Raw genomic sequence first — 17362 nt, forward strand, 5'->3', positions numbered from 1 at the left:
GTTAGGTGTTTTTTTCACTAGGTACAAGGAAAAGGTAATTGTGGAACTGTGCCTTTCTCAGAACAGCTTGCAAATGCTTCCTACATTCCCCAAACTGGCTGTAATAGTGAGACTTCAGGGTGTGCAGCAAAGGGTTAGGTGGGGAAGTCCAACCTGGCCTTGAGCACTTCTGGGGTGGGGTTGCTCTGGCACTGCTGCCCAGAGCTGTGGGTGCCCCATCCCTGGAGATGCCCAAGGCCATGGCTGGGGCCCCGGGCAGCCTAAGCTGGGGGGAGGCACCCAGCATGCGGCAGGGGATGAAAGTGGGTGATCTTTAACATCCTTCCCAACCCAACCATTCTGTGGTTCTGTGGGGCACCCACAGTTCCTCCAGACAACTTGTTCCAGTGCCTTACCACCCTCTGGGTAAAGAATTTCTGCTCATATCTGACCCAAATCTCCCCTCTTTTTGCTTAATGTCATTCCACCTTGTCCTATCGCTATCTATCTGTGTACGAAGTTGCTCTCCTCTCGTTTATCAGCTCTGCTCAGGTACTGAAAGCAGCAGTGAGGTCTCCTCAGTGCCTTCTACAGGCTGAATGCCCGCAGCTCCCTCAGCCTGTCTCCATGGGAGGTGTGCTCCAGCCTCCAAGCATCCCTGTGCCCTCCTCTGGTCCTGCTCCAACAGCTCCAAACTGTTGGGCTTGGGCTGGCTTGGCTTGGGTTGGAAGGGACCTTAAAGGTCATCCAGCTCCAGCTCTCAAATGAGAGATGAACAGAAGGCTTAAGCTTGACATTGTAACTCTGTGAATCTGTGTGCAAGTTTGTGCCCCGTCCAGGGGGCTGCAGCAGGAACGCTTCCTGTACCTGATCCATTATGCCTAAGTGCCATTAGGGGCATGGGAAGGGGAGGTCAAAATCTGCAGCCCAAGGAGATGGCCGTGCTGCTCTCTGCATGCACCCAGGCTGGGGAGGAGTTGCAGGAATGGCTGAACACTTGCTGCTCGCTTCCAGCTCAGAGTTGTGGTATTGAGAGTAAATGGTATTTGCCCTTGTATTTCTGGGCTGAAACCCATGGGGAGTAGCACTGTCCCAGTGCGGCTCTGCGTGACCACTTTCATTCGGTAATTTAGAGTTTTAAGTTACAGCACGTGTAATTAAGAACCTTCATCTTCTTCCCCTTCCACTGTACCTCTGTTCCCTGCTGGAGCCCACGTGTGAGTGTGGCGATGGGCAGGGGCAGCAGGTGCCCCTGGGGCCCAGCATGGGACAGCAACAGGAGTGAGATCTGGGGGGAGTTTAGTTCAGACGTGCCCCTCACTGGTGAATGGTGTCCTGTGTTTCTGTTAGAACAGGCTAGCAGAAAAGTAAATAGATGTGCTCAGATGAAAAATTAAGTTTTGTTTTGATGAAATGTTTATTCATAGCAAGCTTCATCTTAATGTTAAATTGATCTGTGGAATTTCTCCCTATCAAAAATTAATGTGCCACAGTGCTGGCTTTTCTGCCCTGGCAACATCTCCCAGTTATCGAGCAGATGAGCGCTGTAAATCCAGCTCGCAGCACGGGCTTTCCCAGGCCATTATTTTGTTTAAGAGTGCAACCTCTCTGTGAGTAATTAATTGCGATTTATGGCTGGATCCAACTCCAGAGCCATCACTGGGATATCAGTTTTGTAGAGCAAGTACCATATTTAGATTGATAGCTGGCAAACAATGACAGTTAAGAATGCATAGGTAAGGGAGATCGTTACTGCATGCGCCACAAGTATGTTAAAATCAGATGCCCATGCAGCAAGGCAGAGGGGACAGGCTGTGCTTTGCAACGACCACTCCAAACTTCACTGAAGTCGGGACAAAGTCACACGCATGGGGCTGACATCGGGGAGCACGAGGTGGCTGCTCCCTCCTGGCTGCAGCGCTGGGGTCCTGCGATGCGTGGTGGCGTGGGATGGAGGAGCAGCAAGCACCTCGCTCCGCATCCAGCAAGTCGGGAGAAGCCTTGCCATGGCAACCGAGCAGCGCTGCACGCCTCCGAGCAGCGGCACCGCCAGGCAGCGGCTCCGGCATGCTCCTTGCAAAGCTGATGCCAGTGAAGGAATGGTATGACTAAGTGTGAGGAGGAAGCAAAGCCTGCTCAGCATGCAGGATAATCCCAGGGCTTATATTTAGGGCAGCGTGAGGTGGCTGACTTGCAGCAGTGCCAGCTCCTTACCCCATTCCTGTGCCAGCCTCGGGTGTCACTGCTGTGCTGAGGGGCTGAGGCCATGCTGCCTCATGCCGTTCTGCTGCCCCATGCCTTTCTGCAGCCTCCATGCATTTCTCTTCTGTGGGACAGCGAAGTCTCACTGCTGAGCTCAGCAGCTTGGGGGGAAGCACTGGGAGGCTCCTTCTCAAGGTTCCCTGCTCCATCTTCTTCTGAATTTGGAGCAACACCTGAAAGTCTTGAGAAATAAAACCAGCACATGTGATTGGATGTGAAAAACTTCTCCAAAATATGTTTAATACACTTTTTGTTTACACACATTTCTTTAAATGTTCACACACAAAAAAAAGCCCCACTGAAATCAAGAAGCCCTTCACACCTTCAGCTCTGAAGATGTGAAATGCTCTTGGAACGCGATGGGGTCAGTGCTGTAGTGCCTGGAGGGCAGGAGGTTTCAAAACACAATGATGTCTCTGGCTGTGATTCTTCCCAGGAGCACCCTTGCTGCTCCTTGAATCCAAGCTCACATCTCCTACTTTGCAGCAAAGCCTGGTAAGCAGCAGCTGGGCTTTGTGGCATTATCTTCCACAGCTGAAGCTCTGAGTCCTGAGCGTGAGCAGCCTCTGGCTGGTGGGAGTCTTAGGGGAAGATGTGCCAAGCTTGCTCATAAAAATAGCAAATTAATTGTCAGCTGGGGATACTTAGTGCTTTTCAAACTTGCAGACAAATGTAGGTGGAGGTGAGGGCAATATCCCTTCCCTTGGCACATCCCTGCTCTCATATTCCTGCAGAGCACAGCACTAGGGCTGGTGTCAGCCCGTGAGGGTCCCAGCTCTGGCCCCAGCCATGGTCACACTGCCCAAGGCAGGGGGTTGTGGGGCTGAGGGGCTCAAGTTGCTGTGTCCCTGCACGTGTGGGGCAGGGGTTGCCAGGAGCTGGTGCTGGTGCTCGGCAGCGGGTGCCGTGGGGGCACAGGGCACCATGAGCCACAGGCACAAGATCTTGACTTTGTGTATCAGCCCTTAGTGTCCACCTGTCTGTCCTGCTGTGGCCCTGTGTCCGTCGCACACCACTTGGATGAGGGAGATGCAATGGCTGCAGGTGCGGGGATGGAGCACAAACCTTGCGTTCCACAGCTACCACGCTCTGGGTATCCCCACCTGTGTTGCATCCCCATGGGGTGCCCAAGGGGAACCCCGGCATCCAGCCCCCCAGATCCAGGGATGCTCAGGGGTCAAAACGCTGCTGGGAAGCCTCGTGGTATGGCAGAACCATCAGCTAGTGCGGGGGGAGCAGGAGCAGGACCACTGCTGGCACAAAACCACAGCAAATCCGGGAAATGCTGCAAATAAATAGCCACACGTAGCAAACCGAGGTAGCGTTTTCCTTTGTTCTTCACATTTTTATGTTAATTTTAAATCAAGCGTGAGCCCTACCTACTTGATTTTACCTTTCTAATGGTAATTAACAGAGACTGGAGCTCTCGGGGGTGTTGTCAGCTGCTCGTTCCTGTACGCTGGCTCATGTTAGAATCTGCCACGCGCTCCCGGCGGAAGGCAGGAGCCGGCACCGGGCAATCGCGGCGCTCCTGCAGCGTTCTGCACTCCTTACCGGGCTGCTGCCCCGGGATGCCCGGCCGGGTGGAACCGAGGGGCTGCTGCTGAGGCAGGAGGCGAGCAGCGCTTTGCTGACACGGGGATGCACTGCTGCCTGCGGTAAGACAGCAATGGGGCCTCGGTGGGGACGGGGTTGGGAAGTCCTCAGTGGGTGCAGTTTTGGGGTGCCCTTGGTGCGCTGTAGTTCTCACCTAGATGTGCAGAAGATGGGGATGTGAGAAGTGGGGAGAGCAGGCGGCTCCTCGTCCTGCTTTGGTAGCATGGGTTCAGAGCGTGTTTTGGGGGCTGGGACCTTCTTCTCACCCCCAAACCATCTCAAAGCTGGGAGAAGGGCTGGCAGGGGAACAAGTGCCATGCCACAATACTGCCTGGGGTGGAAGAGCGGAAAGCGATGCAGGAGCTGTGCTGGGCAGATTTTCAGGACTTCATTTTGGGGTTGCTCGGCAGTGTCAGGGATTCTCCCATGGTCTGGATGGTGGTGATGCCAGTCCTCGGAGGTGGGGGGGGCCGATGCTGCCCCTGCTCCTCCTGCAGCCCTGCGCTGTGTTGCTTCACAGCGAATGACACGGAGCTTGCGAAAGCATCTGCCTCCCCAGAGGCTCTGAAGCAAAGCCAGGAGCAAACAGATTGAGATCTGCCTAAGCGGCATATTTTTAAAACCTTCCTTTCTTGCTCAGGAATATAAGAGACTGGTACGAGCCTAGCTTGAAAAAAAAAATGATGCATGGTGCTTCAGAACGCTTGCTGTGATCAAAGGGGTGAAAAGCAGAGAACAGGGAGTAACTGTGCCGCGTGCGTGCAGCATGCTGCCCAGCACTGCCTTCCTCCAGCAGCACTTTGTGATTTTGGTCACTCTCATGCTGTTGCATCCCATGAAAGATGCGATGGGAGGGGGCTGGCAGCTTCCAGAGCTGTCCTCGTAGCTGCTCTTTGGTGCTGGTTGTGCGCTACTGACAGCACGGGTATTTTGCAGTATGAGGTACAGTAGATATTAATGCCATAAATGCAGTCCAGCACGATCTAATGTTTCATTGCCATTATCCTACCTTGGTTTCACTTCTCTGTGAAAATAGAACTTTCACTGTGCTGCTGCTCATCCAGGTCCAAGCATCAGAAGGTACCTGGTTAGTGCAGCTTTGGGGTGGGGTAACAAGGAAGTCCCCAGTCATCTCGAAGCAGCAGATGAAGTTCCACCTTACAGATACCAGCAACAAAGCTGTAAGGAAAAAGTGAGACAGTACAGCAAAACACCTTGCTAGCTGTTGCACCTAGCTCATCTGAAGCCGCCATGGTACGCGTTATGTCAGAGTGTGCATTGGTGTGCATTGGTGTGCATGGTTCTGGCCAAGCCTTGCTGCTCGCTCTGATAGCACGTGGTTCTTCACAAAGCTCTCAGAGTAGAATCTTGCATTGCGTTCCTATCAAGCCACAAGGTGTGCATGATTGCCATGGGCTGGTTCTAGCCTCAAGTGGCAGCCCAACAGCAAAGTGTCCTGCTTGGATGGTTCAGTGAGGGTTTGTCCCATCAACTGTAGTGCTGCTGTGGGAGGAGAGCTGCTGGGGCTGCTGCAGGGTGCTCATTGTGGGCGAGGAGCTGGGCACAGGCACACCTGGGGGGAAGAAAGAGGCTCCCCACATTGTGCCTCCAGCTGGCACACGTGAGTTGCCTGTCCCCAGTGCCCGGAGCTGCGAACGTGGAGCAGCTAATGCATGTGGAGGTCTCTTTTCATATTCACTTGCTATTTTTTCCTGAAGAAAATAAATTTTTTAAGTCAAGTTTTTTACAGTGTCTGTCCTAGATCGTGGACGAGAAAGGTTATCTGTGAATAATGCAGGAATGCCTCCCCTACTGAAGGGAAGGAAAGACAAGAAGCCTCATAAAGAGAAGTCCAGCAGAACTAATTAAACCAAGAAGAGTATTTTATTTTTAAGCATATACTGAGCATTGCACTGGTGCCCATGAACTTACTCAGAAACCAAATACAGAATTTCTGACTGATTTGTTACCCAGAGGCGGTGAGGCGCTGGCACTGCTGCTCAGAGCAGGGTGTGTGCCCCATCCCTGGAGGGGCCCGAGGCCATGGGAGTTGTCCCTGTGGCAGGGATTGGGATGAATGGGCTTAATTTCCCTTCCAACCCAGCCATAGTCTGATTCTGTGACTCCGTGATTCCATGGTGCCTTGGGGATGTTGTTGTGCTGGAGCGATGTGCAGTGCGATGCCAAAACATGTCACACTCAGCTCACTCTTATGTTGCCAGCTTTTTGGAATCTCTGTCTGGTGGCAGTGCATTTAACCTCCCAGGTTAATCACAACTCTTGCAATTCCTTTAGGAAATACTGAAATGTATTAGTCTCTCAACAGCTAATGATTACCTCAGCCTGAAAGCTGCCTTTTACCCTGTGCCACGCAGCGTTAGGACATCCCAGTGGCACAGCTCTCTTGTCCCAGGCAACTGCTGGGTTTTCCCATGGGAAGGTCTGGCAGAAGGTCATGGTCCCTGCCCACCTGTATCATGGCATTGTGACGTGTGGCAGCCTCTGCACTGGACTGGAAAGTAACAGACACGCAGGGAAAATGAGGAAAATCCTGACCTGCTGCTGGGCAGGGCTGGCTGCAGCTGGTCTACCTGCATCATCCAGAGGTCTTTGAGCATCTCGTGCTTTGGGTTGGTTTTCGAATTCTTTCATTGCTCCATTTTCTACTTGAATAGAAATTCCTCTGTGAGGTCTTGTTTCATTGAAAGTGTCAGTTCTTGTGCTGGGTGATATCCTCTCCTCTGACATTGTCTGTGTCAGTGTCTGCTGTGAGAAGGGACTTGGGCATAAACCTGGTCCTGGGGACATGGAGCAGCAGCCTCAGCTGCCACAGATCAGTCAGGGATTCAGGACTTAAGCTTCATCTCTCACACATGATACTTTGTAGGAAAAGTACAGATGTTTCCCCAGTTTCTCTGGATCTTGTTTTCAGTTCCATGCATTCCCCATCTCTACCGGCGCTGCCTTTGTCCTGAATTGTTGCTCCCATGTCTGAGTTGGGAGAATGCAGAGCTCCCCGGAAGCGTAAGATGCTCACTGCTGTTCCACGCTTTTAGGCAATGTTCACTTCAATCAGAAGCAGAAAGTTAAGGCAGAAGAAAATGGGCAATTGGATTTGAGCAAGGAACCGCAAACCAGGCTGGCCTGGAGAGTGATGGCTCTTGTCAAAGGAGGAAACCTATGCCCGGGCGTCATTCCTTTTCCTCATCTTCAAGCATAACTCACTGTGTGTCCTGTCCAAGCCTGCTGCCCAATCATCACCAGAGGTGTTGACAAGGCACAATATAACACTCAAATATGCGCTTTTCTTACCTTTATCTGACTGTCCTTCCCAATCTAACTGGCAAAGAGTGGACAAAGAAAAGAAAAATGAGTAAGGAGAGGAGGCAAGCAGGGGGAGCTGATGGCAGCCAGACTGGGATTGTCGCTGCACGTCGGTCATGGGACGGGGACCCTCCAAGCAGAGCACTACTAGGTGCCAGCACACAAACACAATATTCAATGTTCTCTGAAATTAATCCCCAAGTGAGATCCAGCCCTGCTCCATGGGCAGAGCATTGAGACTGGGAGCTGAAGAGCAAGGGCTGAGCTCCATCTCCAGCCTGGTCTCTCCACCAGACTGCTGCCTGGGGCAGGCTGTGACTGAGCACGGAGCGCACAGTGGGAGATGGAAATGTTGTTGGAGATGTGGCCAAGGCAATTTGGGGCTGAGAATTGTGCAGGTGGTCCCTGCAGCATGGCCTGGCTGTGTGCATATCTTTATCACTACATATAACTATTATATCATGATTATATTATTACCAATATTATATTATAATTACTATATAACTGTTATTAAATGCCACCTTTGTGACCAGCTGAGAAAGAAGCATTGCTGTGCTCCCATGAGAGTGCAGGGAAGGGGCCAGGTGCAGCTGGAGGTTGGTGTGGGGACAGGATAACCATCTCTCACGTTGTCTCTCCGCACAACCTGAGTCTCCAATGCTACAAAGAGATACGGCCCTGGGAGATAGTTTATAGTGAAGCTGTTCACTGCACAGTTGCTGCCTGCCAGCCCTTACTGCCTGCCCTTACAGCTGCTGTTCCATACTGCTGGACGTGCTTTGCAGAGCAGACCCTCATTTACTTTCCATCCATTTTTACTTGCGTTATTTGGAAATTCACCCTGACACTTTGAGTATGCAAGGTCCCAAAGTGACTGGGCACCAGAATGACCTTTATTTTAATGCGCTGCTAGGAGAAGTGCATGAAACTAAGGAAAACAATTCAGGAGTATTAGTCAACAGCCACTGACCATGAGTCGGCAATGTGCCCAGGTGGGCAGGAGGGCCAATGACATCCTGGCTGTGTCAGCAGCAGTGCAGCCAGCAGAGCAGGAGCTGACCGTCCCTCTGTGCTGGAGGGGCCACAGCTCAGTGCTGTGCTCAGCTCTGGGCCACTCGCTCCCAGAAAGACAGTGAGGCCCTGGAGCATGTCCAGAGAGGGGCAGCGATGCTGTGAGAGGTCTGAAACAGGTTGGGGCGAGGGGGAATCAGCCTCTGCTCCCAGGGAACAGCAAACGGACAAGAGTTGACAGCCTCATGCTGTCACAGGGAAGGGTCAGGTTGGGTGCTGGGTGAAATTTCTTGTATAAACAGGGTTGTGATGCATGGGCACAGGCTGCCCAGAGGGTGGGAGGTGGTCACTGTCCCTGGGGGTGTTCCAGAGCCATGGGGATGTGGCATCGAGGGATGTGGGCAGTGGGCATGGGGGACTGGGCTGGGGCTGGGCTTGGGGATCTTGGAGGGCTTTTCCAACCTCAATGATTCTATGACTCTATGAACCCTATGACTACAGCGAAGAACAAAGTGAGTGGCTTTTCATGCCTTTTGTCTTGCTTTCCACCAGTCCCGCACCCCCCGGGCCCCATGTGTTATTGCTGCACTAACTCATGTGCCATGATCCATGGGGCCAATAAGGGGCTGGTAGCAGTAATGCAGCCACTAAGCTGTAAGCTGCACAGCTCAGCAGGGAAACATTGACTTCGAATTTGTTGTGCTGTTTCAGCTCCTAATAGTAAAAATACTTAATATTTATTTCTCTTCACCAAAAAAAAAAAAGAAAAAAAAAATTAGTCATGGCATACTGTTTCCTGGCAATTAATGTCTTTAATATATGAAAACACAGCATTAAATTGTGCAGTTGTGACACTTAACTGAAGTAATTAGTGCATGCAGTAATGAATCTTATGAGTTTTCTCCACTGTAAGAAAGAAAATAATGTAACTGTAAACAATTTGTTAGAACCTGGCTATCTCAGTGAGCTTCCAGTGCTTCCTTCAGCACTGTGAGAGCACAGCGAGCCCTGCCCATGCCATCACCCATCTCATCCCAATGGAGAAGTTCTACTCCAGAGCCAGAACCTTCCTCAGCACCTCATGGGGTGCAGCATAAACTCCCCTTAGCCCTTATTTACAGTATCAAAGGGAAAAGAGAAGGAACGTCCCCTCTCAGCCCCTTTTTGGAGTCGTAGTTGGTTCCAGTCCCAGGATTGGCGGGGACACCGGGCAGCAGCCAAACCAAAGAGGTGGCACCAGGCCCCCTCCCGTGGCTGACCATTTCTCAGGCATTGTCCTGGTCTCTTCCTGGAGTGGTTGAGACATAGACAAAAGGGACATCTGACTCCTCCCCCACTGAATTGTCTCTCAGGGTGTTTTCCAGGTTTGTCCCTCACACGGGGATGCAGCAGGTGCTGCATGGTGGGCCTGCTCCTGAACCTCCAGCAGCACAAACCTCCGTGCTGGTACCAGCCATGGAGATGTCAGTTAAACAGGGTGAGAGCTCTTGGCTTGGTAGTGATGCTGGGGTCTGGGTTGTGAGCTCTGCCATTCTCTTTCGGAGAGTTTTCTGGGGGAAGGTTGGATTGCACCTGATTTAAATCTGGATATGGTGGATATCCTATCCTGATCTAGTGAAGTGGCAACTGTGCTCAAAGCAGGGGCCTGGAACTGAATGGCCTTTAAGGTTCCTTCCAACCCAATCATTCTGTGATTCTATGATTCTCTGCTCCCACCCGCTATGACCCCAGAGTCTCTGCAGTACACTGGTTATCTATTCTAAGGTTATCAGCATAGAATCACAGACTCATTTGAGTTGGAAGGGATCTTTGAAGGCCATCCGGTCCCACTCACCCATAATGAACAGGGACACCCACAGCTCCACCAGGTGCTCAGAGCCCCGTCCCCTGACCATGGGTGTCTGCAGGGACATGGCACCTACCGCTTCCCCTTGTCCTATCACACAGACCTGCTCAAGAGCCTGTCCCTTTTCTTCTTACAGCCCCTTTAGATAGTGACAGGCCGCTCTCAGCTCTCCCCGGAGCCTTCTCTTCTCCAGGTTGCGCAGCCCCAGCTCTCAGCCTGTCCTCATAGGAGAGGTGTTCCATTCCTGGGAGCATTTTTGTGGCCCTCCTCTGGATGCTCTCCATCAGGTCCATGTCTCTCCTGTACTGAGGACTCCACATCCAGGTGCAGTGCTCCAGGTGAGGCCTCAGAGCGCAGAGCTGAGGGGCAGGATCCCCTCCCTCACCCTCCTCACCACTCTGCTTCTGGTGCAGCCCAGAATATGGTTGGCTTTCTGGGTTGCAAGGGCACATAAGCATAACATCTCAGTTCTTTTATTAAGACATTAAGCTGTGTGGAAAGGCCTGAGAATCTGACCTGCAAAGCAAGGTGTTCAAAGCCAGAGCAAAAATAACCATCTCTTGATGGCTGCTGCCATTGTTCCACTGTGATAATGGGAACAGGGGCAGCTCGTGGTGGGGATGGGGAGCTCTGATTCATAATTTGTCAGCCCACAGTGTTTACAGTGCTTAGGGTGGGAAAAATACCTGTTCATAGAACTGATCCTCAGTAGGCTTTGCTTTCTACTTACTGCTATTGCTTAGTAACAGCTCTATTTTTAAATGCTAAGAGGGTATTAGACAAAAAAAAAAAAAAAGAACGTGCTGAAAGTTCCTTCTATCTCCAGGCTTGCTGGTATTAAACACTGTGAGATGCAGGTGCTGAGCTCTGACCACTCCATGGTCACAGAACAGAGGCTGAGTTGGGGCAGAAATCCATAAAAAATCCGCAAAAGCTGTGCCCTGATCTCTGTGACCTCAGTGAGGTATGACACAAGTGGGTGGTGTGGTTTTGCTTTCTTTTCTCTCTTGCAACTCATTGACATCTGTAGGGGACATAAATGTGCAGGGCCAGCAAGAACCAAGGGCTGCTGGAGAGCTGGGGTTTCTGCTAACAAGTCTCTAAAGACCTTTGCCATCATCACCTGATGTTGTGGTTTTAGTAATTGTAATGTATTTATGCTTTCTCCTCGTTTGTATAAGGGATGAGGTTCATTGTATTAAATATGTGCAAAAAATCAGTGGTTGGTTACATACCAAAGTAAGGCTGAGGGGTTTGGTAACTGCAAAGCCACTCCATGTGTCTTTGTGACTGCCGTGAGCGTCACTGCTACTGCAGAATGGCTCCAATAAGGCAGCATGGCTTTTATCACTAATTTTGGGTGCAGAGCACTTTGGGGCACAGACCTGAGTGCAAGTGTCTGGAGGGGCCGAAGGGCACGAGGCAGGGCACGAGTGGTGAGTGTGTGCTGGTGCTGCAGTGCCTGCAGCGTGCTCTGACACACACTGCTGCAGGAAGCAGCTGCTGCAGCACAGGAGGGAGCCAGGCTCACTTCTCTGGCTCCATGTGCTCTCCGACGGAGGTACAGTGGGGATGTGGCAGCCTCAGCTGTGCCCGTGGACGTGGTGTGCAGGTGGGAACCTAGGTGGCACGGCCACGCTGCGGTCCCTGCATTAGCAGAGGAGCTGGGAGTGACCTTCATCTGCTCCTCACACGGGTGGCTCTGCCAGGGAAGGTCATGCATGGATTGTGGCACAACTGGATGAATGATGGATTGGAGGGACAGCTGGAATGAGGTTTGGGGGAAGATGTTTGAAGATTTTGTACTGGATCCACCTGGAGAGCTCAGCTCTGTCCAGGTGGTGTTAAAGGAGGAGAGGTGGGCACTGCCAGGACATCAGCACGGGCACAGGGATGTGTGGGGAGGGGGCAGCTCGTGGCTTCTTGACCCCAGCCCAGCCCCTTTCGTCCCGCTCTTGGCACAAGTTCACTTTGTACCTTACTTGTTACAACATAATTCCTGCTTTTTTTTCATAGAATCATAGAATTGTTTGATTTGGAAGGGACATGTAAAAGTGCCTTTAGTCCAACTAGTCCAACTCTCCTATTGACCTATTTTGGTACAATTTGACCTATTTTGTGCAAATCAGCCCTGAAGCATGGCACAGGGGTGCAGACACCCAGTGTCACTCCAGCCCAACACCCAACCAGAGCTTGGCCCCTCAGCACCACTCACCCCTGTGTCACTTTGCCCAGTGTTGTTTTGCAAGGACTAAGAGACCTCAGAGGTCTCAGAGACTTTTCCTTCAAAATGTCAGAAAGCAGATAAGCACCGTCTGCCTGCTGGGTGCATTCGTGCACTGACACGATGAGGGGGCTGGTGGTGATGGTGGCAGAGATGGTGTCAGTGGCAGTGGTGACGGTGGTGATAATGGTGATGATGGCAGTGATAGTGGCAGTGTTGGTGTTGGTGGCAGCGATGGTGGCAGTGACATGCTGACCTCTGGCCCAGGCAGGGCTACTCCTGCCCCATCATGCTCCCAGCTCTGCTATTCCCCCGAGAATGCCCAGAATCACTGCAGAGGACAGTTCCTGTGGCAGCAGCTATTGCTGCCTTGCCAGAAACTGCCCTCTGCCAGGTCCCTGCTGCCCTGGCAGCTACCGTCTCGTAGCCTGCCGGCCTCTGCCAGCCTTGCTTTGCTTACAGGGTGATCTAAAATTCAGCCTCAATCTGTACCACCATGACATACAACTCACCTGCTCTTCTCAGTCTTAAAATTAAGGCCTTGAGAAATGGAGGCTGTTGATTCTGGAAGCATGGAAAAGGGCACACAAGAGGACTTGGCACAACCAGAGGGAAAAAGTAGATTGGGAATTCTGCAGGGGAGGCTTGCAATGTTACGCAGTGCCGTCATTTATTAAATGTAAGGAGTTGTGTCATGAGTAACTGCTGCTTCTCTCTATATTTCAGGCTCATTAGAAATGAGAAGAAGAAATAATCTTATTTCAGTAGTATCAGTCTTTAGCCCATGGTAGTAACACTGGTGAACCCAGGTCTGCAGGATCTGCACAAGGAGCACGTACATGTTTCCAATGAAATCTGCTGAAGGAACGTCATGGTTTTAACACTTGCATTAGCCAGATGTACAAATGAGTAGAAACAGCAAAGGCTGCTTCTCTTCTTTGATACACTTCCATGGAAGGAATGTTTTATCCCACCTCACTCCCTGCCCGGGGCTGGCAGCCCCAGGGTGGTGCAGACAGGGCTCTGGCTGATGCCCTCTGGCCAGCAGATGGGGAGATGCTAACACTGGAGACTCCTCCCAGATCCCTGCTGAAGTCAAACTATTCTACACCCACTGCTAAAACCAAGGGGTGCAGGCAGGCAGAGCTTTCCCAGACTAGATCCCACTGTGATGGTAACAGGAGCAGCATGGGTGTCAGGTTGTCCCCCCCAAGAGATTGTCCCCATGGCTCAGGCATGGGGCACTTGGTGCTGGGATGACCCCCGTGGTCCTCATCCAGCTCCTGCTGAACGCACCAAGGGGATGTGGCAGTGCTGGAAGGGCTCAGAGTGAGGAGACCCTTTTGCTGCCCGGGAGGGTGTCCTGCAGTACCCGCCTGGCCCAGCACGATGCCAGTGGAGGTTCAGGTTGGACATTAGAGGAAATCTCTTCTACCAAAGAGCAGTCAGCACTAGAGCAGGCTGCCCAAGGGTTGGTGGGGTCACCGTCCCTGTGTTCCAGAGCCGTGGGGATGTGTCACTGAAGGATGTGGTTAGTGGGCATGGTGAGATGGGTTGGAACCAGTCTTGGGGATCTTAGAGGTCTTTTCCAACCGTAAAGATTCCATGGTTTCTAGAGGAGAGGGAGAGGTGGCTGGGGTGTGATGCACCAGGTGCCACCTCTGCTGGGGAGAATTCGGTGCGTTGGAAGGACTGCTTGCTGGAACACCTGAGGAGCTGTAGGCAGATCAGTGACTGATGGAGGAGCATTCCAACCCACTCCAGCGGGCCGGCAGCGACGCGTGGCTCCGACGCCCGCACGTTGTCCCCCGCTCCCGCTGGGGCTTGGCCGCTCCCGGGGGCGGGGGACAGCCGCGGCCCGCGGCAGGGCTCCCACACAGGGGCTTTGCATCACCCGCGCTGTTTTAACCCGTCACGGCGCAGACCGGCGGGGCGATGCCGAGCTACATCACCGCACCGCTCCGCATCCCCGCACCGCTCCGCGGGGTGGGCGCGGCCGCGCACGCCCCCGCCGCCGGGAGCCGCTCCGCCCCTTGCGCCGCCGCCGCGGAGCGCAGCGCGGCCGCATACCGGGACCCGCCCCACCGCCGCCGCCTTTGTGCCCGGCGCCGCCCCACGGAGGAGGCGGACCCTGCGCGGCGGGGCCGGCGGGCGGCGAGCCCCGGGCGCGGGCAGCCCTCGGCGGCGCCCCCGCAGGCTCCGCGCCCCCGGACCGCGGCGTGGAACGCGCGCTCCCGGCTGTCGCCGTGGCTGTGAGTATCGGGGCGGGAAACGGAGGGGATGGGGACGGGGACGGGGACGGGAACGGGAGGGCGCGGCCGCGCCCGGCGAGCACGGTCCCGGTGCCGGTCGGACCCCGTCGCTTTGCGGTGCGGGTTTCGTAGCCGTCCCCCAAAACTGCCGGCAGCGAGCTTGGCACGGCTCCTGGAAAATTCCGTGCCCTTGGCAGCCGCTGCACCTCGCTCCCGAAGCGTCGGGGGGACGCGGGCAGGCGCAGCGGTGTCTACGAGGCGTCTTTCGGTACCGTTCCAGAAAGCGTTTCCCGTTGCCGTGTGGCCCCGACGCGGCCATCCGTCCCCCCGCACGATCCCGCTGCTGGCGGGAGGATGGCGGTGCTGGAAGTTCCAGCGGGGACCTCGGGACAATGGGAACGAGCTCGGTGTGGCTCCCGGGGGGTTTTGGGGACACTGCAGGCGCGCGGCTGCAGACACAGCGTGCTCCGGGGAACGCCAGGCTGGGGAAGGGTGATGGTGATGGAAGAGCTGCTGGAAGTTCTTGGTTGCAGGGAAATCAAGATGATGGGTGTCCGGGCGTTTCAGAACGCACTGACTCCATCCAAACCCCTTCGTTTTGCTACCGTGCATCTGCGAATTTCGGCTAAACCCCAGCCACGTGCACCCTTGGTTTAACCTCGGGTGCTCTGAGTAAAGGCCACCATCAGGGCCGGGTGAGATACGAAGCGTTTCCCTCCCCGGCTCCTTCACTCTGCTCAAGGCGCGCAGGGATGCTCGCCATGGCAACCCGTGCATCACTCCGGAGCGGGGCTGGAAGGCACGGCCTGCTTCATGGAGCGCTGCTGCTGCTTTGGGTCTGAGCTGTGCGCCCTGTGTGGAGGGATCGGCCGCTGGCCGCGCGTTTGTCTATTCACACTGTCCCAGTGACCAAAGCTTTCCTCGTTTTCCAATAGTTCGTACTTTAAAAACTGCATTAATTCAGTGGTCTTGCAATGAAGTATTTCGATGAGCCATGCTGGCTTGATGTCCCCATGAACGTGAACCATTGCCGGTGATTGATATGTACTGCTGCTTTTTAGTAATTTTTTTTTTTTTTTTTGAGAAGCTTTTCTGACTGGTTTTTGTGGTAGGAATAATACAAAGAACTTCACGGTGGCTGTGTGTGAAGCCAGCTCCTGCAGCTCCTGGGGCAGAGGCGCTCCGAATGGCCACAGCTGGGGCTGGCGTGGGGCTGCGGGCTGTGGGGGTGCGCACGGAGTCGCGGGTGAATGCCCCAAGGAGGGGTTGTGATGGCTCCTGGGCAGAGGCCTCACCCCTTGGTACCATGGGAGTTTATAAATGTTCCTTACCCATCAAACAAAAAATGGTTACCCGCGGTGGTTGGTTACCTAGAGGGGTCTGAATGGAAGGTTGGCCGTTATAGGATGAGAGGTGATGGCCTCACACTGTGCCAGGGGTGGGTCAGCTTGGATATATGGGGAAATTTCTTCTCCAAAGAGCAGTCAGCACTGCCCAGGCTGCCCAGGGGTGGGGGTCACCGTCCCTGGGGGTGTTCCGGAGCCACGGGGATGTGGCACTGAGGGACGTAGGCGGTGGGCTGGGGGTGGGCTTGGGGATCTTGGAGGGCTTTTCCAACCTCAATGATTCTATGACTCTGTGATTGTCTCTTGAATATTTCATGCTCTTAAAGTCACAAAGCTTCAGATTAATGAGCGTTGAGTACCCCTGAAGGTATTTGCATCTGTGCAGAGCCGCAATGCTCTCAGACACACCAGTGATGCACCATGCAGCAGAGCATGGGGCTTCCCCACAAACCCAGAGAATGGAGGATGAGGGCATTGCAGCTGCATGGGGCAGCCCCAGAGCTGTGTGGGGCAGCAGCAGGGGGTGGTGAAGGACCCAGCAATAAGGTGCAGGGCTGTGCCGGCCCCATCCGGGCATCCACAGTGACAGCAGCAGAATGGGGACCGTCCCATGTGCAGCTTCATCAGTGGCCATGGGAGACGTGAGCTGAGCACCCAACTGCTGTACCAAGCCCTATTTAAGGATTTGCAAGAGCCACCGTGTGTCTTTGGTTTTCATCTCAGCTCTCTCTAATTTTAGCATGGTTTCCGTAGGCTTTAATTTGCCGGCGCGGCAGATTGCATCAAATCCTAGCACAAGTCCTTCAGAACTGTGAGCTTTTTGTCAAAGCTTGCTTTTTTTCTTTCTTTCTTTCTTTCTTTCTTTCTTTCTTTTTTTTTTTTTTTTTTTCTCTGGGATTGCAGCAATTTGTTGATAGCAGATAAATGCTACGTGTTCTGCTGTGCATCTTCATGGGCAGATACCTGCCTTGGAGCAGACTGAAAGCAATATTCAGCTGCTGGAGCTCTGGCTTAGTGAAGGGAAATGCTTTTTTCTTCCAAATGTTTTGCTGGGGGAAAAGGAATGGAAATGAAAACTGGTGCAAAGAAATCAAAGAATGTGAATTCATTGCTTTAGCAGCATAGGAGATGGCACGATGGGCAGAAAGAACCACGCTGTGTGTTGTCTGGGTGAGGTGCAGTGGTACAGGTTATTCAGGTGCAGTACCTGGCTGCTCCTTCAGTGATGTGCTTGGAATGCAAAGATGTGCTCATGAAACCTTTGGTACCTACCTTATTGCTGAAGCTGGATGCTTGGGAGGTATGGTATGCTCTATAAATAGAGCAGTCAGTAGCGATAGGTTGCAGGTTCTTCCTTGCTTCCTTCCTTCCTTTTCCTTCCTTGCTTCCTTCCTTCCTTTTCCTTCCTTGCTTCCTTCCTTCCTTTTCCTTCCTTCCTTCCTTCCTTCCTTTTCCTTCCTTCCTTCCTTTTCCTTCCTTTTCCTTCCTTGCTTCCTTCCTTTTTCTTTCTTGCTTCCTTCCT

The 17362-nt window shown here is 53.2% G+C and overlaps 1 protein-coding gene across 1 annotated transcript in view; it reads left to right on the top strand.

Moving 5' to 3' along the window:
* LRRC7 (leucine rich repeat containing 7) overlaps positions 14400-17362 on the top strand; it is a 133261-nt gene continuing 130298 nt past the window's right edge. Inside the window, exon 1 of the mRNA XM_021405198.1 lies at positions 14400-14494. The gene's annotated coding sequence lies outside the window, so the exon portion shown is untranslated. The remainder of the gene's footprint in view (positions 14495-17362) is intronic.

This window comes from Numida meleagris, chromosome 7 (assembly GCF_002078875.1).
Source record: "Numida meleagris isolate 19003 breed g44 Domestic line chromosome 7, NumMel1.0, whole genome shotgun sequence".
In the NCBI taxonomy this organism is placed as follows: domain Eukaryota; kingdom Metazoa; phylum Chordata; class Aves; order Galliformes; family Numididae; genus Numida; species Numida meleagris.